This window comes from Bos grunniens, chromosome 17 (genome assembly GCF_055505025.1).
Source record: "Bos grunniens cultivar Pamir isolate PY7600 chromosome 17, Bosgru_T2T1.0, whole genome shotgun sequence".
Classification (NCBI taxonomy): Eukaryota; Metazoa; Chordata; class Mammalia; order Artiodactyla; family Bovidae; genus Bos; species Bos grunniens.
The window spans coordinates 16,587,401-16,611,868 of record NC_141181.1 but is presented as its reverse complement, the minus strand read 5'-3'; the positions used below and the strand labels follow the sequence as shown (position 1 = coordinate 16,611,868).

Sequence of the window (24,468 nt, the reverse complement as noted above, 5' to 3'; positions counted from 1 at the left end):
TCAACTATTCTAATTTCATCTCCTACTCAGAAAAATTAGAGGTAGTCAGGGAACTCATCATCACTGTTTTGGTCTTCTCTCCTCTCCCTCCTCCATTCTAATGTCTTAGTGGGCAAATATTCCTATACAGTGTACCACTATTCTGGTCCTCACTTGTACCTCCTGCCTCTAACTTTCTCAGAGATCACATTCCACCATTTATCTCTTCTCTCAATACATCCCTGATGGTCTTTAGCCAACACACTCAGTCTCTCCTATTTAGAAATAAGTTCTTGGGCTCCAGGCACTGCTGTCATGTCAATGGCCATGAACTTCAGATCCAGCAACTTCCAGCCATGGCCCCCAGATAAGGGCCACTTATCTGATCACTTTGGTGAATGTAAAATCTTCAGAGAGAAATTTGTGAAGTGTCTCTGGGAAAACAATTTTGAGACTGCTTTGCACAGAAATGAATCACAAGATTATTTAAGTGCAGGATGAAGAGGCAGCTGATGGTACAAGAATCCTGGGAAAAACTGGGATTTGGACATTGGATAGATGGAAAGTCAGAGACAGAAAGTGAACTGTGATGGGAAGAAGCCCGCAGGGCTGTGTGGGGTCATCTGGACGACCTGCTGCTCCAACAGCGTGCTTGTAGTACCATGGCTCAGGAAGGGGCTTTGGGGGTACCTGTGAGAAGCCATTCTAAATCAGGACAGACACCCCTCCCTGATAGATACACCTTGTGGCTGCGAAATGGCTCATCTAATGAAGTTTCCAAAAGGATTCTGGATGACAGTTGTTCCTTTAGATTCCCATTTCCCCCCAGGAGTGTTAGGGTTTATCTTCAGGTTTTCGTGTATAAGACTCCCCCCCGCCCCTCCCTGGGGAGGGGAGGTGCTGGTGACATTTGTCCAGTGAGTGGACACTGTGGGTTCCTGTGAGATGCTGGGTTCACATCACAGCATCTGCGTGTTGTGTCACATCACAGGCTCTGTGTGTCTTTTCGGTGTTAAAGTGAATAAATGTTCATGAATTGCAGTCTGTTACGTGGACAGAAATTGTCAGGAAAATGTTCCCTAGCAAATGGTTTCCTCTTTGTACTCATAAATATATTCCATTAAAAATAATTTAAAAATTCCTGACTTTCCAGAAGACATTGCAGATGATCAGTAGGCATATGAAAAGGTGCTCAACATTGCTAATCATCAGGCAAATACTTGAAATCAAAACTACATCTGTATACCTATGGCTGATTCATGTTGATGTTTTGCTGAAAACATCAAAATTCTATAAAGCAATTATCATTCAATTAAAAAATAAATTAATTAAAAAAACCCACAATGAGATACCAGTTCACATCTGTCAGAATGTGTGTGTATCTGTGTGTGTTAGTTGCTCAGTCATGTCCAACTCTTCGTGACCTCATGGACTGTAGCTCTCCAGGCTCTTCTGTCCATAGAATTCTCCAGGCAAGAATACTAGAGTGGGTTGCCATTCCCTTCTCCAGGGGATCTTCCTAACCAAGGGATCAAACCTGGGTCTCCTGCATTGCAGGCAGATTCTTTACCCTCTGAGCCACTAGGGAAGTCCTCTGTCAGAATGCTTATCATCAGAAAGACAAGAGATGTGGAGGAAGGGCAATCCAAGTGCACTGTTGACGGGTTTGTAAACTGGTACAGCCACTATGGAAGGCAATATGGAGGTTCCTCAAATATTTAAAAATAAAACTACCATCAGATCAGATCAGATCAGTCGCTCAGTCATGTCCGACTCTTTGTGACCCCATGAATCGCAGCACGCCAGGCTCCCTGTCCATCACCAACTCCCGGAGTTCACTGAGACTCACATCCATCGAGTCAGTGATGCCATCCAGCCATCCAGCAATTCCACTCCTGGGTATATGTCAGGGGAAAATGAAAACACTTAAGTAGAAAAGATATATGCACTCAATGTTCATAGCAGCACTATTTATAATAGCCAATATATGGATTCAACCTAAAGTGTTCATCAATAGATGAATGGATAGAGATTAGGAGGTATGCATATATACAATGGAATACTGCTGCTGCTGCTGCTAAGTCGCTTCAGTTGTGTCCGACTCTGTGCAACCCCATAGACAGCAGCCCACCAGGCTCCCCCGTCCCTGGGATTCTCCAAGCAAGACCACTGGAGTGGGTTGCCATTTCCTTCTCCAATGCATGAAAGTGAAAAGTGAAAGTGAAGTTGCTCAGTCGTGTCGGACTCTTCTCGACCCCATGGACTGCAGCCTACCAGGCTCCTCCTTCCATGGGATTTTCCAGGCAAGAGTGCTGGAGTGGGGTGCCATTGCCTTCTCCACAATGGAAAAATACTCAGCCATAAAAAGAATGAAGTAATGCCATTTGCAACAACATGGATGGACCTGGAAGGTATTATGCTTGGTGACATGAGCCAGACAGAGAAAGACAAATACTCTATGTTATCACTTATGTGTAGGATCTAAGAAATGCATGCATATGAGAAAACAAAAACAGACTCACAGATATAGAGAACAAACTAGAGGTCTGTGTAATAGAGGGAACTGTGGTGTTGGAGAACACTCTTGAGAGTCCCTTGGACTTTGAGGAGACCAAACCAGTGAATCCTGAAGGAAATCGGTCCTGAATATACATTGGAAGGACTGATGCTAAAGCTGAAGTTCCAGTACTTTGGCTATCTGATGAGTAGAACTGACTCATTTGAAAAGACCATGATGCTGAGAAAGATTGAAGGCAGGAGGAGAAGGGGATGACAGAGGATGAGATGGTTGGATGGCATCACCGACTCGATGGACATGAGTTTGAGCAAGCTCCAGGGGTTGGTGATGGACAGGGAAGCCTGGCGTGCTGCAGTTCACGGGGTTGCAAAGAGTTGGACATGACTGAGCGACTGAACTGAAATGAACTGATAGAGGGAAGGGGAAAGGAGCAAAATAGGGGTGGGAATTAAGAGGTACAAACTACTATGTATAAAATAAATAGGGTACAAGGATATATTGTACAGCACAGAGAATATGCTCAATGTTTTGCAACTTTAAATGGGGTATATTTTATAAAAAACATTGAATCACCATTTTGTAAACCTGAAACCAATATAATTTTGTGAATCAAGTATACTTTTAAAAATTACATTGTGTAGGTTTTCCACAGCTTGTTTATTCACTCATCTTTTGAGGGATATCTTGGTCACTTCCCGTTTTTGGCAATTATTAATAAAGCTGCTATAAATATCTGAAAAATATTTCTAACTCTTCATCATCCTCTAACTGTATCTGTGTCTCTACTTTCTCAATCCAGTTTTTGGAAGAGTAACTTTAACTCGATCTCTGTTTCTTGATCCTACTTTAATTTCTTTCTTTGTTTCTATAAGTCTACCTTTTTCAATATCCCATTAAATCTGCTCTTGGGAATGATTGCTTAGTTGCTAAACTAAAACGGACACCTTCTCAATCTTTACCTTCTGGACTTTGCAGTACTTGATACTGTTGATGACTTTCTCCTTAAAATCCGTCCCCTCTCATTTCCAGAGTTCCGTTTCTCCCACCACTCCAGGCATTATTTTAGGAAACTTCATCAGCTCTTCTCTATCCATTCTTTATCTGTTGTTCTGTTTTCCTTGGCCACATTCTTCTCTCATTCTGTACTTTTTTCCCTGGGGAATCTCACCAACCATTTGGGTTCTGGACCTAGTCCCAGTGTCCTCCCCCTACACCATCAAGCAACCCTGACATTATCTACTGGGAGTTAGCATCAGATGCCACATGTGAAGAGCTCAGTCCCCAACTCCCACTTCCAACATCAGTTGCAAATGCATGTCATCACTTCTACTTCTTACCAACCAATTACAAATTAGGAGTTCCAATAATCCCTTTTGTTTTATTGCTGTATTTTTAATTTTCCTTATTAGCATACAATGGATTTTTTAAGCTTAAAAAGTAGTAGTGGAATTTTTATTAATCTTGTATGCATTATACTTGCTTTTCCATTTTTTTTTTAAACTTTAAACAATGTATTTGTCTATTTTTAAAATTTTATTGGAGTACTGTTGAAATGTTGTGTTAGTTTCAGGGGTACAGCAAAGCGATTCACTTATATATATACACATATCCACTCCTTTTTACATTCTTTTCCCAAATAGACCATTACAGGGTATTGAGTAGAATTCCCTGTGCTGTACAGTAGGTCTTTTGTAGTTATCTATTTTATATGTGAAAGTGAAAGTGAAAATGAAGTCGCTCAGTCGTGTCCAACTCTTTGCAACCCTGTGGACTGTAGCCTACCAGGCTCCTCCCTCCATGGGATTCTCCAGGCAAGAGTACTGGAGTGGGTTGCCATTTCCTTCTCCAGGGAATCTTCCCGACCCAGAGATCGAACCCGGGTCTCCCGCATTCCAGGCAGACGCTTTAACCTCTGAGCCTCCTCGTTTATCCCTTCCCCCAATTCCTCCTTGGTAACCATAGGTTTGTTTTCTACATCTGTAATCCTATTTCCTTTTGTAAATAAATTCATTTGTACCATTTTTTTAGATTCCGCCTGTAAGCGATATCGCATGATACTTGTCTCTCTCTGTTTGACTTACTCCGTGCAGTATGACCATCTCTACAACTTCTTCTTTGGACTTCAGATGCCAGAGGCAAGTCCAGCTTGTTTTCGTACTTCTGACAAAATGGCTGTCAGAGAACCTTCTTTTTATTAATTGCTAGAGTGGCTCACAGAACTCAGAGAAACATTTTACTTAGTAGATGACTGACTGTCTTGGGAACAGCCAGATGGAACAGATGTATTTGGCAAGGCGTGGGGAAAGGGCATGGGACTTTTCGGTTCTCTTTGAGGGTGTTATTCTCCCTTAGTCTCCATGGGCTTACCAACCTGGAAGCTCTCCAAACCCTATCCTCTTGGCTTTTTATGGAGTCACTCCCGGGTGGCTCAGAGGTTAAAGTGTCTGCCTGGAATGCGGGAGACCAGGGTTCGATCCCTGGGTCGGGAAGATCCCCTGAAGAAGGAAATGGCAACCCAATCCCATGGAGGTAGGAGCCTGGTAGGCTGCAGTCCATGGGGTCGAAAAGAGCTGGACACGAGTGAGGGACTTCACTTTCACTTTCACTTCACTTTCAGATGGTAAAGAACCTACCTGCAATGTTGGGAGACCTGGGTTTGATCCCTGGGTTGGGAAGATGCTCTGGAGAAGGGAATGGTTACCTACTCCGGTGTTCTTACCTGGAGAATTTCATGGACAGAGGAACCTGGTGGGCTACACAGTCCATGGGGTCTCATAAAGTTGGACCCAACTGAGCATGCACACTTACATAGATATAATTGTTTTAATCATTGGTCATTGGTGATTGATCCAAATTCCAGTCCCTTCTAACAACCATCCCCCAGCCTTAGCAGCATTCCTTAAGTCACCTCATTAACATAACAAGAGACACATTTATCATTCAATACTTAGAAAATTCTAAGGGTTTTAGGAGCTCTGTGGCAGAAAGGGGGATGGAGACAAAATGTGTTATTTTTCATTAGAAATCCAATATCGCAGCAACTCAGAATACTACAACTAATGTGAATTAGCTGATTGCAGATCTCTTTCTTAGGCTTCCATGTACCCAAATACCCAAATGCCTCTTAGACATCTCCCTTTGATGCTGCACAGGCAACACAACTAAATCTGGACAAAACTGAACTTAGGCTTTTCATCAAATCCACTTCAGAGTGTATTTACACTGTTAATAGGATGGACGTCGACCAGAAACTCAGGTCAGAAACCTAGGATCATCCTTGAACCTTTTCTCTACCTTTTTTTCCTCACCTTACCTGCAATCACATGCAGCCGGCCCTTAAGTCCCATTAGTTACACACCTTATATAATTCTAGTAGTGATCCTCATCTCCCTCTTCCCTGCCTTTGTCTTGCTTTAGAATTAAATCATTTCTCAGTCGAAACAGTGCAAAATTCAATTTATTAGTCTTTTGTCTATTACCACTTAAGTGATCTTCCCATAATGTAAATCTGATTAGATCATTCCATTGCCTCCCATGACCTTCAGGATAAAATCCAAGTCTTTTTCCTACGTTGATCTGGCCTTTGCTTGTCTGTGCTGCCCCATCTCTTACTGTTTCCTAATACATACAGTGTTCTAGCTTTGCTGAACTATGTCTAGGTACTTCCTCCAAAGATTTTCTTAAAGTTCAGTGCCTTTTGCTTATACTTCTGTGTCATCCCAGAATGCCCTGCATGAGCTTCTTTACCTGACCAAATCCTTAAAAGCTCAACTTAAATATCTCTAGTAAGAATTCTTCCTCCACTCTGGGATAAAACTTATCTTCATCTGCTTCCAAGTTCCCTCATGCCTATACATGGCAGAGCACTCACCATACTTCATTCTAGTATTTCTGTATCAATCTGCTTCACTAAACTGTTATCTTCTTTACTATGTTACTAATATCAGAAACAATGCCTGGTCTATTACAGTTGTTAAAATCAGATTCACCGCATGAATGAATAATAAATAAAATGAAATGCGAATCTAGAAAATGAATCTAGAGGGCATTATGCTAAGTGAAATAAGTCAGACAAAGTGAAACATGAATCTAGAAGGTGAATCTAGAGGGCACTATGCTGAGTGAAGGAAGTCAGACAAAGGCAGATAAGCGTGATCTCACTTACATGTGGAATCTAACGAAACAAAACAAACAAAACAAAGATAGACTCATGATTACAGAGAACACAGGCATGATAGCCAGAAGGAAGGTGAGCAGGTGAAACTGGTGAAGGGAATTAAGAAGGTACCAATCTCTAGTTATGTAATAAATGTCACAAGGATGTAATATACTACACCAGGGGTAAACTTCACTTGCTGTTTAGTCTCTCAGGAGAAGGCAATGGCACCCCACTCCTGTACTCTTGCCTGGAAAATCCCATGGACGGAGGAGCCTGGAAGGCTGCAGTCCATGGGGTCGCTCAGTCATGTCCAACTCTTGTGACCCCATGGACTGTAGCCCGCCAGGTTCTCCTATCCACAGGATTTCCCAGGCAAGAATACTGGAGTAGTTTGCCATTTCCTTCTCCAGGGAATCCTCCCGACCCAGGGATCGAATTAGGTCTCCTTCGTGGCAGAATTCTTTACTACTGAGCCACCTGAGAAGCCCCCCAAGGATGTAATATATAGATAAGGAATGCTGTCAATAATATTTTAATAACTCGGTATGGAGACAGATGATTATTAGATTTTTCGTGGTGATCATTGCATAATGTATGCAAATGTCAAAGCACTAACGCACGTGAAGCTATCACAATATTGTATGCCAACCATATTTCAGTAAAAAAGAAAGTAGAAAGAACATATAACAAAAAGAAATATAGAAGACTGAGTTGAAATTTAATAATGAAGTTCAATTTTTAATCATTTCTTTAAAACAGTCTGGTTATAGAATGTTTTTGCTGAATAGTTAGATAGGATTCTCAACTGTGAAGATTAAAACTCAGGGTTGTAATTCCTTAGGGAGAGTGGGATTTGTTTTAAATAGGGTATATTTTAATGAAGGCAGGTTTTAAAAATCTGATAGATTCTTATGCCTCTGATGGCCATAAGGTTAAAGCAGGTCATCCTGAGAGATTGTGCTTTGGAAAATCATCAATGTAGAAAAAACCACAAAAGCAGCATTTCATAATGAAATCTGTATTTCTTTTCCACCTTCTTGCGCCTGGATAAAATAAAGTTTTAGACTCAGATATATTTTTTTTAATTTGGATTATGACAAGTATAAACCAGCTAAAATATTTTATTAGGCTTACAGTTTTGTTCTGAATACTTGAAGACTTATTAAGATACTGGAACTCTCGCTTTTGTGGATGCTTGATTATCTTGAAAACTTCTCACCCTGGCACAGTCAGTTTTCCTGTTCCAAAGTAAACTGTTATCCTTACAAGGCACTTCCACTGTTTTCTGTGTATGTGTCAATAATGACCACAGGATAGTACCAATAAGTCTATGAGGTAAAAGCTATTAATATACTTTATAATAATACAGGAAGACTCATGTTTCAACAGAGAGAGTTAGTATAAGTGCTGCTCAGTCGCTAAGTCGTGTCCGACTCTATGGAGTTCAGCACACCAGGCTTCTCTGTCCTTCACTGTCTTCTGGGGTTCGCTCAAACTCATGTCCATTGAGTCAGTGATGCCGTCCAACCATCTCAATCTCTGTCGCCTCCTTCTCCTCCTGCCCTCAATCTTTCCCAGCATTAGGTGGCTATAGTATTGGATTCTGCTTGATGTGTTTATTTTTTTCTTATTTTGCTAGTTCGGGTGTAAAGTGAGATTGTTTTTTGAGATCTGATATCTCTCATGTGAGTATTTAATACTGTATGTTTTCAGAGCATTGTTTTAGCTGTATCCCACAAATTGTGATATATTTTATTTTCACTTTTATTCACTTCAAAAGATTTCTAACTCTTTTGAGGCTTCTGCTTTTATACATTGGTTATTTAAAATTTGTTTTAAAAGTTCAAGTTATGTGGGACATTTTATAAACAAGGCAATGGCCACCCACTCCAGTACTCTTGCCTGGAAAATCCCATGGACAGAGAAGCCTGGTAGGCTGCAGTCCATGGGGTTTCGAAGAATTGGACACAGCTGAGAGACTTCACTTTTCACTTTTCACTTTCATGCATTGGAGAAGGAAATAGCAACCCACTCCAGTGTTCTTGCCTGGAGAATCCCAGGGATGGGGGAGCCTGGTGGGCTGCTGTCTATGGGGTCGCACAGAGTTGGATACAACTGAAGTGACTTAGCAGCAGCAGCAGCATTTTTGATATTTAGTTTAACTGTTTTCATTCAGAAAACATATTTTGTATTATTTCAATTTTTCCAAATTTGTTAAGGTTTCATTTTTTGTTGTTTGCTTTTTCTGTAGTGCCAGCGTGTAATTAACGTTGTTGAGTATCCAACTGCAATAGAAACCAAGGTGAATTATGCTGTCACTGGATGGAATTCTATAAATATCAAATAGGTCAAGTTGATTGAGAGAGTTGTTCAAGTGTTTTATATCCTTGCTGGCTTTGGGTCTGCTTGTTCTAACAATTATATATAGCATTGATGTCTCCAGTTGGGCTTCCCAGGTGGCACTAGAGGTAAAAAACCTACTTGCCCATGCAGAAGACCTGAGGGACTGGGGTTTGATCCCTGCATCAGGAAGATCCCCTGGAGGAGGGCATGTCAGCCTACTCCAGTATTCTTGCCTGGAGAATCCCATGGACACAGGAGCCCAGTGGGCTACAGTCCATGGGGTCTCAAAGAGTTGGGTACAACTGAAGTGACATAGCTGAAATTCTCTAATTCTACTACGCTCGATCTTAGCCAAGAGGCTAAAAAGCAATTCCAGCTGTAACTGTGGATTTTTCTTTCTTCCTTTACCATGTTGGTCAGTTTTTACTTCATGTATTTGGGAGCTCTATTGTTTTGTGCATACATGTATAAAATTGTATGTTCTCAAGATGAGTTGACAATGTTATCATTATAGTATCTGTCTTTATTCCTCTATTCTTGGTAAATGTCTTTGCTCTGAAGTGAATGTGGTCTGATATTAATACATGGATTAGTTTGATATCTATTTTTTCTATATTTTAGCCTCTAAATATAATTACAATTATATTTTTTGTATTCAAAGTATAATTGGATCTTATATTTTTTTTTATCTAATCTGACAATATCCGTCTTTTAAATGGTATGTTTCTACCTTTTACTTCTTGTGTAATTATTGCTAAATTCAAATTTAGGGTTAACATTTATTATTTGTGTTCTGTGTTCCTACATTGTTTTATGTTTATTTGTTCTCCCTCTCTTGCATTCTTTTGGCTTATTTGAATATTTTCTGTATTCTATCTTCTTTAACTTTTTAGATTTCTGGCTAAATATCCTATTTATTGAGTTGCTTTATGGTTTATCTTAATCACATCTAACATTTCACAGTCTAGTAAGAATAACATTTTACCACTTATGGTAAAATGTAGAATTTTGAAAAATCATTTAGGTTCTTTATCCCTTCCTACTTATGTTGTATTTATATACACTGAAACATTTGAGCATTAAAAAACCCAACCAGTGTTATAAATCTTGTTTTAAACACTCATACATATTTAAAATATTAAGAGGATAAAAACGTATATTTACTCAGATATTTTCCATGCCTTGTTGCTCTTCTTTCATTCCCAAAGTTCCATGTTTCTCTGTGGAATCATTTTCCTTCAACTTGAAGACCATTCTTTAGCCTTTTTTAGAGCAGATCTGCTGGCCATTAATCCTCCTAGTTTCTTTTATCATCAATCTTTTTTTTTTTTTTTTGCTTTTGGTTATTCTTTTGACTATTGAGCCCATCCAGTAAAATTTTATTTGAGATATTGTGGTTTTTATTCTCTCAGATTTCTATTTGCTATTTTCATTTGTATTTCTCCAAAGAAAGCCTTTATTTCCCCATTCATTTCAATAGTCTTTACCATTCGCACAGTGAGCTTGGTTGTCATAGCTGTTTTAGTGCTTGTCTGGTCATTCTAACACATTGTATTAATTATCTCGGTGTTGGCATCTGTTAAGTTTCTCTTCCCTTGAGAGCTGGTCATGGTTTCATGGTTCTTTGAATGACAGGTGATTTTAGATTATACACTGGGCATTTTGAATATTATGTTGTTGGGATTTTGCTTGGCTAACGTCGTCTGGAGACTGTTGATCTCTTCCATTAGGAGGCAACCAGACCATTTAGGGTCTGATCTCAAGTTCTTTCTCTTTGTTTGTGGACAATGGTCCCAATGCGTGTTCAGTTTTCAAACCTTCTGTTATACTGTTTGAGTCTGTCCCATGCCGAGCTACTCAGAGCTTAGTGTGGAACTCAGGAAGTGTTTCATAGAGTAGTTTAGCTCTCAAAGTTCCTATTACACTGTTCTCGGCCTGGTCCGCACAGGCATCTGTCAGGCGTTAGTCTAGGACTCCAAGGGTGCCTTATATTGCAGTTCAGTTTTTGGGTCTTTTGCTCTGCTCTTTTGAATCTGTTCTGCACATGTACAGATTGACTAGTGAGACCTGGATTGCCTTTGACTCATTCATCGAAATTCTTTCAATTTCAGAATTTCCCCCCACATTCTCCAGTTCACATGGGTCCTTTTTCTTGGTCCTTCTGGCTAAGTACGTAGGTTTTCTCATGGAGTTTTAGGTTCTTCTGTGGTTGCTGCTGCTACATTGCAACTCCATGACTGGGGTTGGCCTCTAGGAAATACCGGAAAAGAAAACAGATTTGAATAAGAAAAGAAAAAAGAAAAATAGGCACTGTCTTCTTTTCCCTACACACTGGCTCCACAGGTGTCCCGTTCCCCAGTCTTCTGACCAGCAAAAGCAGAGTTTTTCAGGAGCCTTTGTTGTCTGTGTCTATTGTACAGTTTTAGAACTTTTGAACCATTCATTGCAAGAGAGAAAGTAAAAGGAAAATGATCAGAACGCTTATTACCGTGGTTTTCCTTCTTCAGACTTTTACTCCCGTCTCCAAGCTGTCTGTTGTTCTTTGTGTCTTAAGAGTCCTGCATAGTTGCTATTTGTATTCTAAGATGTTGAGCTGTATTCTTCGGGTGAGAGAGGTCTTAATAGGCTCATTCCGCCATTGCTAACATGGAAGGTAGTTTTTGAGATTCTTTCATGGTGTTGCACGTAGCAGTGTGCTTGCTTTTGTTCACTGTTGTGCGGTTTTACATTGTGTGAGTACACTACTGTTTGTTAGCCCTTTGTGTCTTGATGGACATTAGGGTTGTTTCCAGTTTGGGACTGTTAGTAATAAAGTTCGTCTTAATCCTGATCATAGGGGAAAACATTCAGTTTTTCACCTGTAGGTATGATGTTAGCTCTGATTTTTTCACAGAGGTCCTTTTTCAGCTTGAGGAAGCTCCCCTTTGATTTCTAGATTATTGAGAGTTTTTATTATGAATAAGTATTAGATTTACCAGAGAAGGCAACGGCACCTCACTCCAGTACTCTTGCCTGGAAAATCCCATGGATGGAGGAGCCTGGTAGGCTGCAGTCCATGGGGTTGCTAAGAGTCAGACACGACTGAGCGACTTCACTTTCCCTTTTCACTTTCATGCATTGGAGGAGGAAATGGCAACCCACTCCAGTGTTCTTGCCTGGAGAATCCCAAGGATCGGGGAGCCTGGTGGGCTGCTGTCCATGGGGTCACACAGAGTTGGACATGACTGAAGTGACTTAGCAGCAGCAGCAGCATTAGATTTACCAAGTCTTTTCTGCATCCATTGAGATGACCATGTGTGTTTTTCTTCCCCCCTTTAATTCTACGAATATGGTATATGACATCAATGGCTTTTCAGATGGCAACCTTCCCTACACAGAATAAAATACATTTCATGCCTGCTTGTGAAAAGCAAGGATTCCACCAAGCCCTGAATACACCGTGGCCGGAATCAGGGAGGGCAGGGGGCAGGGTCACTTCTGCCCTGTTCACAGTGGTATCCCAGGAACCCTGTAGTGTGCCCCACAGGAAGTGGGTAGTGGTAACTGAGTAGAAGCCCCACATGCATAGCAATTTATGTTAGTTATCTTTCTATCTGCTTGGTTTGACAAGATATTAGAACTTGCTCAAAATCTCCTAAGATAAGTCTGATCTCACCTGTTTCCCCCCAAGCGATGGCTTTATGTGTCTTTTGGGGTTCTATGTTTTTAATCTGGCTAGTCAGCCCCTAGATGAATAAGACATTGAGTGTATGTTTTGCTCAACTAAGTGTATAGTTCAGTTGTAAGGGATAGATTGCATCAATCATTATTTCCTGTGTAGTATTGAGATCAAATAATTACTACTCTGTCTATTGTTGTTGTTTAGTTGCTAAATCATGTCTGACTTTAGTGACTTCATGAACTATAGCCTGCCAGGCTCCTCTGTCCATGCAATTTCTCAGACAAGAACACTGGAGTGGGTTGCCATTTCCTTCTCCAGTGAAAATCTTCTCAGATTAGGGATCAAACCTGCATCTCCTTCATTGCAGGTAGATTCTTTACCGCCGAGCTGGCAGGGAAGCCCACTCTGGCTATTACAATCATTAAATTTTACAATTTTCCATTTAGAGCAACATTTAAAGAACAGATGCACCATGGAACATCTATCTATTCATTCATTTAAACTTTATTAAGCACTTGCATTCCAGGCATCGTGGTAGCTTTGGGGAAAGGTTGAGAATTATACAAATCCTGCCTGTTTGGAGACGATGCTTCTTCATTCTTCTCCATCAGAATAAGTCAGTATGGACAATTTTTTTTTCCCATGAAAAACATGCTGTAACAGTTATAGCATGGAGAAACAGATCAGAAATGCGATCCTTGTGGGCAGCTCATAAGTAGGAAAAAAGCACAAAGGGAAAGAGTTACACATTACCATTTCTAGCTGCCAACTCAATAATCAGAAAAATCATTCCATCTTCCTTTGGAATAGTAAGTGATGAGGAAGACAAAGGCCAATGATGTTATTTAATGGAGGTTTTCTCCACATGGAAGAAAACATCAGAAGTGGAAAAGGATGAAGAGGCATTCTCTCCAAACGGGCAAGATCATCATATTTATCATGCTATTTTAATATTTAGTGGTATGCTCCCATCTGAAGTTTTCCTGTTAGTTTCTCTATTTCTAACTATTTTTGTTGATAACAGCCATCCCTTTCTTCCTTTACCCCAGTTTTCCTTTAACCTTTACCCCAGTTTTCACAAAACCAACTACTTTTTTTTTAAGACTTAGTAAGGAAAATCTCTTGTGTATTTCTTCAAGTTTCCCTACTCTGCTCTCTCTTTCTCCGAGTGACAGAAGACAAAAGAAATTGGTGAACTTAAATAATGTTTTTTGTTCATAAAGATTTTCTGATGCTCTGAAGGAAACAGGTTCTCTACGGTATGGTGGTGGTGGTGGTTTAGACACTAAGTTGGGTCTGACTCTTGTGACCTCATGGACTGCAGCTTGCCAGGCTCCCCTGTTGATGGAATTTCCTGGGCCAGCATACTGGAGTAGGTTGCTATTTCCTTCTCCAGTGATCTTCCCAACCCAGGGAACAAATCTGGGTCTCTTGCATTGCTGGCAGTCGCCTGCACTGTAGATGTATTATTTATTGACTGAGCCACCAGAGAAGCCCCGTCTCATGTATATGTCCTTTATTCTCTTTACTTGACCTAATAACTTACTTATGTAAGGTGCTTTAGAATCATTCTTTGGTTATTTAGGCTGGGCATTAATTTGTTGAGTGAGGGGAGGTCTCCAGGTTTAGAGCCTCAAAGAAAGCCATATAATTTTGAGATAAACTTGAAGGAGGGTTATGTGTTCCATCTGCCTTTGTGGCATATCAGTGATATAGTGCACTGTGTTCTGGCCCCTTGATGGTTTTGAGTGTAATATAACTTTGCCTCTGGGAGATTCTGAGAATAAAAATGTCACATCTTTTTGATGTCATTGATGTCACATCAGTAAGTTGATTGATGTTGAAAATTCGTACAACAGTTTAATTACCATTACTAGGCATGACTACTCTTTGTGATTTATGCAGAAATATTAGTCTCATAGAATGTTTTAGCAGAAATTTGACATTTGAACCTTATAAAATAAAAGATGCACTATTTTTTAAAAAATTTGAGCTAACTTTTATCACTTCTAAAATTTAAATAATTTGGAGAAAACAATCAATTGTATAGTTCAAACTTAGTTAAATAAAATTTCAATCTGCAGTATTATTTTATAATCAAATTTCAAATAATATTTCTGTTCTATATTTTAAAAGAAATCTGAACTCCAGTTCAGATTCAATTGATTTTAACTGGCAAATTTAGAAGAAAAAGAATGTGAAACTAATTTATCTCTTCCTGTGCAGGGAGGACAGAAAACTGATAGGGGAAGACAGTTGGCCTGAAAATTTCAGGGTTAAAGATCAGAAAGAAGAAGTAAGTGGTAAACAAAACAAAACAAAACAAAACGGAGAGAAGAGTTATGCCAACTCATATTTTGCAATTTTCCTTCCATCTGTCTCTTTATCTCCAACATCATTGTTTTTCATCCAAGATCAGTTGCTTACTGCTTCTATCTGGGTTTATTTATTTATTAAAAAAATTTTTTTTTGCTGCCCCTCATGGCCTGCAGAGATCTTAGTTCCCTGACCAGGGATTGAACCTGTGCCCCCTGCAATGGAAACAGAGTCTTAACCACTAGTCCACCAGAGAAGTCCCATAACTTCTATCTGGGACCACAATCAATGTTTCATCTATCTCCAATCCCTTCTGTAAAACCTAATACGTGTGTAATCCCAATAGCTAATATGTGTAATCCCATTGTGACAAACTCCCAGTAACTACCTTTTGCCTATAAAATAAACTCAAATCTGATCTGACCAGTTCTGTCCAACTTTCTCTCACAATCCCAAATGTTAAACTGTTTCTCCAGCCATGCCCATGTCTTTATATTCACTATTATACACATTTCAGAATTCCCAGCTTCCTTCACATGGATTGATTGCCCAAATCGTGCCATCTTGATTTCCCTCCTGTCTGAGAAATTTTGTCATGCAACTATAAATCATCTTACCTTGGGATTCATTTGTTGTTATTTTTTGTTTTGATTTACCCACTTGAGTGGAAGGTATCGTGTGTTACAGTTCTTGTCATTGTACTTAGCATAGCATAAGGTCTCTATCCAAGACCCTGAGTCGTGGAAAGAGAACTAGACCTAGCTCTGGTGTGTCGTTGTTGTGTAGAAGCCTTCCCAAGATGTCTAGCAAGACAGGAGGATTAGGAAGCATGAGCTCCTGGGGCCTTGTCTTCAAGGTACAATTAATCCTAAAATTAGAGTTCTATGAACCTGGGAAAATTAGCAGATGGGGACTTCCAGAGACAGCATCTCAGTCTTCATTCGTTCTAGGTTACAGCTTCCTTAATTGTTTTTGGAATAAGTCGGTAGAAATAAAGAGCAAAGAAATAAAGAAAAGAAAGTGGAAGGAAGGAAGATACTGATTTGTATTTTGCGGGGTTGACTAAGGAAACTTTGAGGGTTCCATGGAACTTGTCTCTTTTTACTGGAATTTTTTAAACAAGTCTATCATGAATTCAAACTATGTACCTAGTAAGGAACTCTAGTCAAGGATGCACCACTCCTGCTTGAAAATCTGAAAATCTCATTACGAAGATCATCCTGATGTTTATATTAAGGCTGTGAGAAGATGAATTAATTACTATATTAATTTACATCCTGCCTTAAAGCATTTAAGGTACCTTTAAAAGATGTATTAAATATAAGAAAGTTTCTTCAAAGCTGAAAGGAAGACCTGGAGTCTATGCTGACCATTAGAGAAGACCCCCATCTCTGCAGCCTGCACCTCCATTAGCCCCCCACCATGCAGTTTGGGGGAGGTATGGATTCAGCAGAACGAGCAGGAAATCAGAAGAGTGGCGGCTGTGCTCCCATGTAGGGCTGTTTGAGGCCCCCATGGGTGGTGAGGTCTGGCTTATGAGGTATGCCACCTCTGGCCTACAGTCTTCTGTGTTGGAATGTTTGGTGACAGTGAAACTATCAGAATAATGAAAGCTGTGTGTTGTTGTATTTTCTTACAAATAGGTCAATAATACGTTTCATAGCCTGGTTAACATATGATATTAAATACTGATGTCAAGTATGTCTGAATGTTGCCCACAGATTATCTTGGACAAGAGGCAAGCCATTTCACCTTTTACTTAATTTTTTTAATTGAAATATAGTTGATTTAAAATATTGTGTTAGTTTCAAGTGTACAGCAAAGTGACTTATATATATATATACATATATATACATATATAAATAATATATATGTATATATATTTTTATATACTTGAAACTAACACAATATAGGGCTTCCCTGGTAGCTTAGCTGGTAAAGAATCTGCCTGCAATGTAGGAGACCCCAGTTCCATTTGTGCGTCGGGAAGGTCCCCTGGAAAAGGGATAGGCTACCCACTCTAGTATTCTTGGGCTTCCCTAGTGGCTTAGATGGTAAGGAATCCTCCTGCAGTGCAGGAGACCTGGGTTTGATCCCTAGGTTGGGAATATCCCATGGAGGAGGGCATGGCAGCCCACTCCAGTATATTTGCCTGGAGAATCCCCATGGACAGAGGAGCCTGGCGGGCTACAGTCTATGGGATCACAGAGTCAGACATGACTAAGCAACTAAGCACAGCATGTATGTATATGTATATACATTTTCAGGTTCTTTTCCGTTATGGTTTGTTATGAGATTTTGATTGTGTATAGTTTCCCTGGGCTATACAGTAGGGCCTTGTTGTGTACCTGTTTTATATATAGTAGTGTGTGTCAGTTAATCGGGAGAAGGCAATGGCACCCCACTCGAGTACCCTTGCCTGGAAAATCCCATGGACGGAGGAGCCTGGAAGGCTGCAGTCTATGGGGTCGCTAAGAGTCAGACACGACTGAGCGACTTCACTTTCACTTTCCACTTTCATGCATTGGAGAAGGAAATGGCAACCCACTCCAGTGTTCTTGCCTGGAGAATCCCATGGACGGAGAAGCCTGGTAGGCTGCAGTCCATGGGGTCGCACAGAGTCGGACACTACTGAAGCGACTTAGCAGTAGCAGCAGTCAGTTAATCCCAAACTCCTAATTTATCCTCTCCCCTTCTTCCCCTTTGGTAACCAGGAGTTTGTTTTCTGTAAGATACAAATCATTTTAGAGCTCAATTTATCTCCAAGATCTTGATTGGATCTTATGGAGAACCAAGACCTGAGGGGTTAGGCGCTGATGAGGAAAAGCAGGCAGTGAATGTAAAAAGAACATTTATAAATGAAAAGAAGAGAATGATAAAGCCAGCCATTTTCAAAGAGGAAATTATAGAAATGCAGTGAAGATATTAGACACCCTTAAATCTGTAGAATAATTTCTTTTTGTGTTAGGTTCCATAAGAGGTTACAATCAGGTTTCTTGACATTAGTAGGTAGCCAGACTTTCCTGCTTTGAAGCTCCATATTTTTGTTATAGTTTCATTAATTCCAATTTATAATAAATCAACCTACAGAGTAAAATGTATTAGAGAAATGTTCATAATATAATCTCCCCTCCAAAATATTTACAATGTTAAATATTAAATATATCCATGCTCTGTTATTGGAATTGGTATTTTCTCAGAAATAGAAATTTGATCTCAATTAAGATTTTTGTGCCACAGAATGGAAACTCCCTCTGGATATTCAAGATCAGCAAAGAGGATGCTTATGTTTTCATTTTTACTTTATTCTTGTCTCTGTATGAAGTGGCAAGGACATTTAAGATTTGAAAGACAGAAGTAAGAAAATCAAAATATTGGTAACTTCTATAAAGCTGTGAATAAAGAGCACTCACTCTGCCTTATGGGGTAGAAAAATAAGTCATTTTAATTTTAAAACACAAGTTTGAAGCTTGGAGAAGTTCAAGATTTGGAAATGAAAGGACAGCTTCCCCCCTTTCATTATTTAAAAATGTGTAAAGAAGTGAATTCTAGAGAATTAAAAAGAAAAGCAAAATTATCATAAACTTCAGACATAAGGAAGGTAACATGAAAACTGTAGGCAAAACCTGCAAGGGAATAATAGAGCTGAGAAGGCAGACTGCCACCTGGAAGTCAATGTTCCTCTACGCAAAACTGCTGAAATCTGAGTTCCAAATAGAAATAGGATATCCTTTGGGGAAGGCGGTCCTATATGAGACTCGAGCAACCTGAAGGTGGTTATTCAAACTGTGATCAAAAGTCATCTGAAACAATAGTTATATGTCGAAAGTATTGTAATCTCCATTTCGTAAAGAAACCGAAGATGTTGATTAGTGAAGAAGAGCATTGCTTTTTCTTTCCTGATTATATCTAACACACCCACACTGTCACCGGCTGTCAATCTATGAGTTGGTCACACGTGGTCAGTGCGAGCGCTGAGGCTCCAAGACACAACTTCATCCTTTACAGGAAGAGGACGGGCCCATTGAGTTAGCCTAGCGTCCTTGATGAGGAACCTCACAAGTTAGAAATCCTTTGGGCGGCGGCCATGTATAGTCACCTTTTTCTCTCTCTCCCTGTTTTGACTCTAGTTTAGCACTCAGTACAGAGTAAATAATTGTCTAATATCTGTTTAAAAGTGTGAAAAAGAGCTGGGAGGGTCACAGAGAAAACTCTAATCTGGGTTTGTGGAGGAGGAACATAACCGGTTGGTTGTTTACAACTTGTACACTGTCTCATGGTTAGTCCCATGAGATGCTTTAGCGAAGAACGCATTTCTTTTCTGAAAGGAAAGAGTGGTAGCTTTGGTCAAAATAAACAGGAGAGCTCTCATTGTTGTGTGGTACACCTATTCAATATTCACATGCCTCTAGGAACTTTAATAAGGAAATAGAGTAGGTATTGGCATGAAAAGGCTTATAACTGAAGCAAAGGAGAGTTTTTACTTCATGTTAGCACTTGCTGGCGATCTTTCTTGAAATATCTCCTACCAAGGGGAAGTACTGCTGAATGAATAGTGAGAAACCAAATAAAAGATGTGCTTTGCTATTTATTAGATTTGCTATAAATTAGTTTTACTGAAAATCAATTCAGATTGTGAAAACTTTATTAGAGTTTAGAGTACCTCTTCAACTTGCCTAGACTTAGGTTTGACATCCATGTGTATGAATTTATATCTGTTAATTATTAGAACTTAATGAAATTTTCTGAACTAATATTAGAAGTTCTCAGTTTGAAGTATGGCATTTTCAGTCTTGCTTTATTTTTTAATCTCTCTTTATTAAACAAAAAGTGAACTAATCCTTCAAATAATTTCTTTCTATCTCTGGATATGTACTCACTACTAGTAAATGTTATTTTTCTCTAGAAAACATGTCCATATTTATATATATGTATCTTATAATAATTATAAACCATATTAAATATTAGGTGAATAGGCATAGACATGGAAGCCATCACCTATGCCTACAAAGCATATGTATGTTTGCATTTATGCACACTGAGTTCCATTCTCTGTACTGTGTTGTGTAATACAAGTAACTCTTTGCAAAAATCTTTTGTGTATATACAGTTATCTCCATTCTATAGATGTAGAAGCTAAGCTAAGACAAGTTAAATAAGTTGCTTCTGATCACACATCTAAGTTGTGAAAGGACCTCTTTTTTAAAAAATGAGTGGAACTGGGGGTGGAAGGGAGGCCCAAGAGGAAGGGGATATATGTATACATATAACTGATTCACCTCATTGCGCAGTAGAAACTAACACAACATTGTAAAGCAACTATACCCCAATAAAATAAATAAAAAAAGAAAAATTCTTTCTGTTTCACTAGGCCATATCCCTTTCACCAGGCCAAACAATGTAGGTGAGGACTGAAAAGAAGCACACGGTGAAATAAAATTATGAGTGCTCTAGAAAGCAGGGCCTGATAACCAGAAATGAATTCCCTTAAAACATCTGACTTTCAGCTTCCTGTGTGCCACGGTAGTTTTTTCTGCTCTTCCTATTTATTTGCCCTTCTCCCCAGTGATCTTCATTATCTTCTTCCTGTCTCCATGGGGTCATTAGAGGAGCTGGCATAGACAAGACAAGAGAATAACAGGATCTAAGGGTAATTAGGTCCTCATTCATGAAAGACGAGTTCAGAGAGAAATAGTCCTGATGAAAATAAATATCACACATGATGGGAAAAGCTTAGCAGCTGTCATTATGGCAAAACGGAGGAGACTGGAATGGAAATGTCAAGTTGAAGAATTCTATTTATGTGTATATTCACACATATCAAATGATTTACATTTTCATCTTTATTGGATAGGCCACCGAGAAAAAAAGGAGATTGGTTGTGCTCCATCAGTTTTGTTGCCAGTTCAGATTAGATGTAATCACAAACAGGAAGATACAGCTCCTTCAAGGTCTATAACTCCTTGTCAGTAACATGCTGATTTTTAATATGTTCTCTTAGAAGTGAATTTATTATGGTTGAAGAAAACGAGAGAAATTGAATGACATCCTGTTAGAGTCAAGGTGGAAGGACCGTATCAAAGAATCTGAAAGTTGAAGGATGAAGTTGAAATGGACATTATGAGACCAGAAATGATGGTGTGCTATAGTTTGCAAGTGTCAGCGAATAATCTTGTACACGTAGGTGGGAGGGAGCATGGCATGATGGCTCAGAGGTCTCTGCAGTCATGCTGTCAGCTACACTCTGCCCACCGTGTTGGGAGACCAGGGCCATGATGCTTAACCTTGCTGGCTGCAATTTCCACATCTAACATGGGATTAATCATAATTATTGTGATAATCCAATGAGCTAATTTACGTTAAGTCTTAGGACAATACCAGGCATATAATGAATGCTCAATAGATATTAGCCATTTCCATGAAGATTAGGAGGAAGTAATACTGGACAAAAACAGGCCCTGGTCATACCCTGAGAAATGAGCAGGCAGGGATAAGCCTTTCTCTAGAACTGCTGAATTTGCACAGTCCTGTTTTATTTTTACCCCTTCAGAGTCGCTGCATAAATTGAAAACAGACGGATCTAAACAGGTGATGGCTCAGTATACTAAGCTGATTGGTTCTTCAGAATATGTTTAGTGGTTTATTTGTATGTTTTAAACAGGGTGTTCTAAAGAGGGAAGTAAAATCCACATTGTTTACTTGTTAGCTCCACACCAGAGGCCTGGGGACATCGTTTGTAAATAATATCACAACATCCTTGCCACCCCTCCATCATGTCTTTCTAAAAAAAATTAATTGTATCTTTGGGGTGTACTGTGTCTTTCCTACTGTACAAGGGCGTTCTCTAGTTGCAGCGAGCAAGGGGGCTACTCTTCCTCGCGGTGTGAAGGCTCCTCCTTGCTGTGGCTCCTCCTGTTTTGGAGCACAGGCTATAGTCACGCGGCTTCAGTAGTAGAGGCCCTAGAGCGTGAGGCTCAGTAGTTACGATGCACGGGCTTAGCTGCTCTGCGGCATGTGGAATCTTCCCCGACCAGGGATCAAACATGTGTCTTCTGCATTGGAAGGCAGATTTCTTGTCCACGGCACCACCGGGGGAGTCCCTCCATCATGTCTTAAGGTAAATTTCTTCAATCATGAATTTTTCTTCTACACTGTGTATACCAGAGCCTTATATTCAAAGGAATCTTAATAGAAAGTTCAGAACTAAGTTTGTGGAGCTAACTGTCTTAAAACCCTAAAAAACAAAAAAAAGTTCATGTTCAAACTCTGTTTAATTCTTCATAGATAATTATGCTTGTCACACCTTTTCTGCAGAAATATTTATTTGAAAGTGTAAAATAGCATTACTTCTCCCATGGCTCTGAACATCCAGACTCTTCTTTTTTCCTTTCTTCTCCTACTGGTCCTAGTCTTTTTTCTTTTGCCTTCTTCACCTCTCTGTTTATCTTTTCTCTATTTTACATTCTAATATTTTTGTTCTCTTAGAATTTTTACTCTTAAAAATATTGCTTTTCATTTTTATAATATTTGTGCAATAGATAAAAATAAAGTCATATATATACATATACATGGATATTCTTTCAATATTTAGAAACCATACAATTAGTATAAATTATATTTAGAAATATCTTAAAGATAAGAATTAAATTGTTAGAATCTGATTATGTAGTAGTATGTATTAACCTATATGATGTTGTAAATTCATAGGGGTTTCCCAGGTGGTGCTAGTGGTAAAGAACCTGCCTGCCAATACACAAGACATAAGAGACACAGGTTTGATCCCTGGGTTGAGAAGATCCCCTGGAGAAGGGAATGGCAGCCCACTCCAGTATTCTTGCCTGGGGAATCCCATGGACAAAGGAGCCTGGTGGGATACAGTTCATAGGGTCACAAAGATTTGGTCATGACTGAAGTGACTTAGCACTCACACATGAATTCATATGCTGTTGTTTTTGGATACATATTTAAATTTTACCGTATTTGTTCACAGCTGGATTTTAGATTTTTTGGCTAGCAATTTAGTTACATAATAAATTACAGTGGCCATAATCAAACACATCTGTAACTAGGTTTCTCTGTAAATAACATGTTTTTATTTTCTCAAGTATCCAGATATGCTCTTTTGTCTCTGAACTTGCCAAATTAACTGCATCTTTTCAATAAGATACAAAAGTGGATTTCTGTTAATGGTAGTTCTTACTCGTGACTGTTATTGATTTATTATCATATTAATAACATAATTATAATCTTTTAGCACCTCAAGTCCTTTTAATACATTACTTTTTTTCTTCCCAAACTTAAAAGTTTGTATTTGACATAAAGACTGGCATTCCTGACAGCTTTGGAGATTTTACATGTAAGTGAAGGAATGATCTGTGGTTAAAAAGTATATTTATGAAATTAATAGTATTTGTGACTGTCTCTAGTTTCTTTAGGGTTATGATTTTATCTGTCTCGAAAAGAGTAGGAATCATCACTCGAAACATGAGCTCTTTATTTTTAAAAAATGGCCATCGCTCTCTCTCTCTCATGTACTTGTCTGGTATCTTTTCCCAATAAAATTATGCTCTTCGTGTCTTGCTTTGTTCTTTTCTTGCTTTGTCTTGCTTGATCTTTTCCCCCTCCATCATTTCCTTCCTCATTCCATTTCTTCATTCCTTCCTTTCTCCTTCCATTCATCTTTATTCTTTCATTTGTGCCTAATTTTGTTTTAAAAACTGGAGCTACTTTGTTCTCAGTGAACAAACATAAAGCAAAACAACTCTTAGGAACAGGTGGGTTAAAGTCTTTTTGACTCTCTTGTACCATCTCGTTAACCCGCTTGAAGTCACTGCAACTTTTATTAACTAATTTCAACTGTATCTATACACGTTTGAAAAATGGATAGCATGTGCATGAGACAGGTCATTTCTTTAGAGATGCCGGTTCATTTGAGGATTCCTTGTAATAATTCTGTGCTCGAAATTCCCCTCTCTCACTAACATGATTTATGAGCCACAAATTACAAACCAGTGATCCAGCCAGGGGTCAGTAAACCACAGCTATCAAGCCCCAAGTAGCTTGTTTTTGTGCAACCTACAGATAAAAAAAGTTGTATATTTTAAAACAGTTGAAAAAAATCAAAAGAAGGATACAATTTTGTGACATGTAAAAATTATGTGAAATTCAAATGTCAGTGTCCATAAATCAAGTTTTATTGCAACACAGCCATTGTTAATGTGGTGTCTGTGGCTGCTTTCCCCCTATAAAAGCAAAGTTGAATAGTTGCGATACAGAAAGTGTTTTCCACAAAGCCTAAATATGTACTATTTGGTCCTTCGAGAAAAAGTTTGCCAACCTCTCATTTAGGCTTCATTGTAGCCATAAAGACCCATAGCATCTGAATACTTGTGTGTGGTGGTTTAGTCGCTCACTTGTTTCTGACTCCTAGCGACCCCAGGGACTGTCCCTGCCAGGCTCCTCTGTCCATGGGATTCTCCAGGCAAGAATACT

The 24,468-nt window shown here is 39.2% G+C and overlaps 1 pseudogene; it reads left to right on the top strand.

The window, feature by feature from the left end:
• Window positions 1–294: 294 nt before the first annotated feature.
• LOC147355062 (cytochrome c oxidase assembly protein COX19 pseudogene) lies at window positions 295–9,003 on the top strand (annotated as a pseudogene).
• The last annotated feature ends 15,465 nt before the right edge of the window (window positions 9,004–24,468 follow it).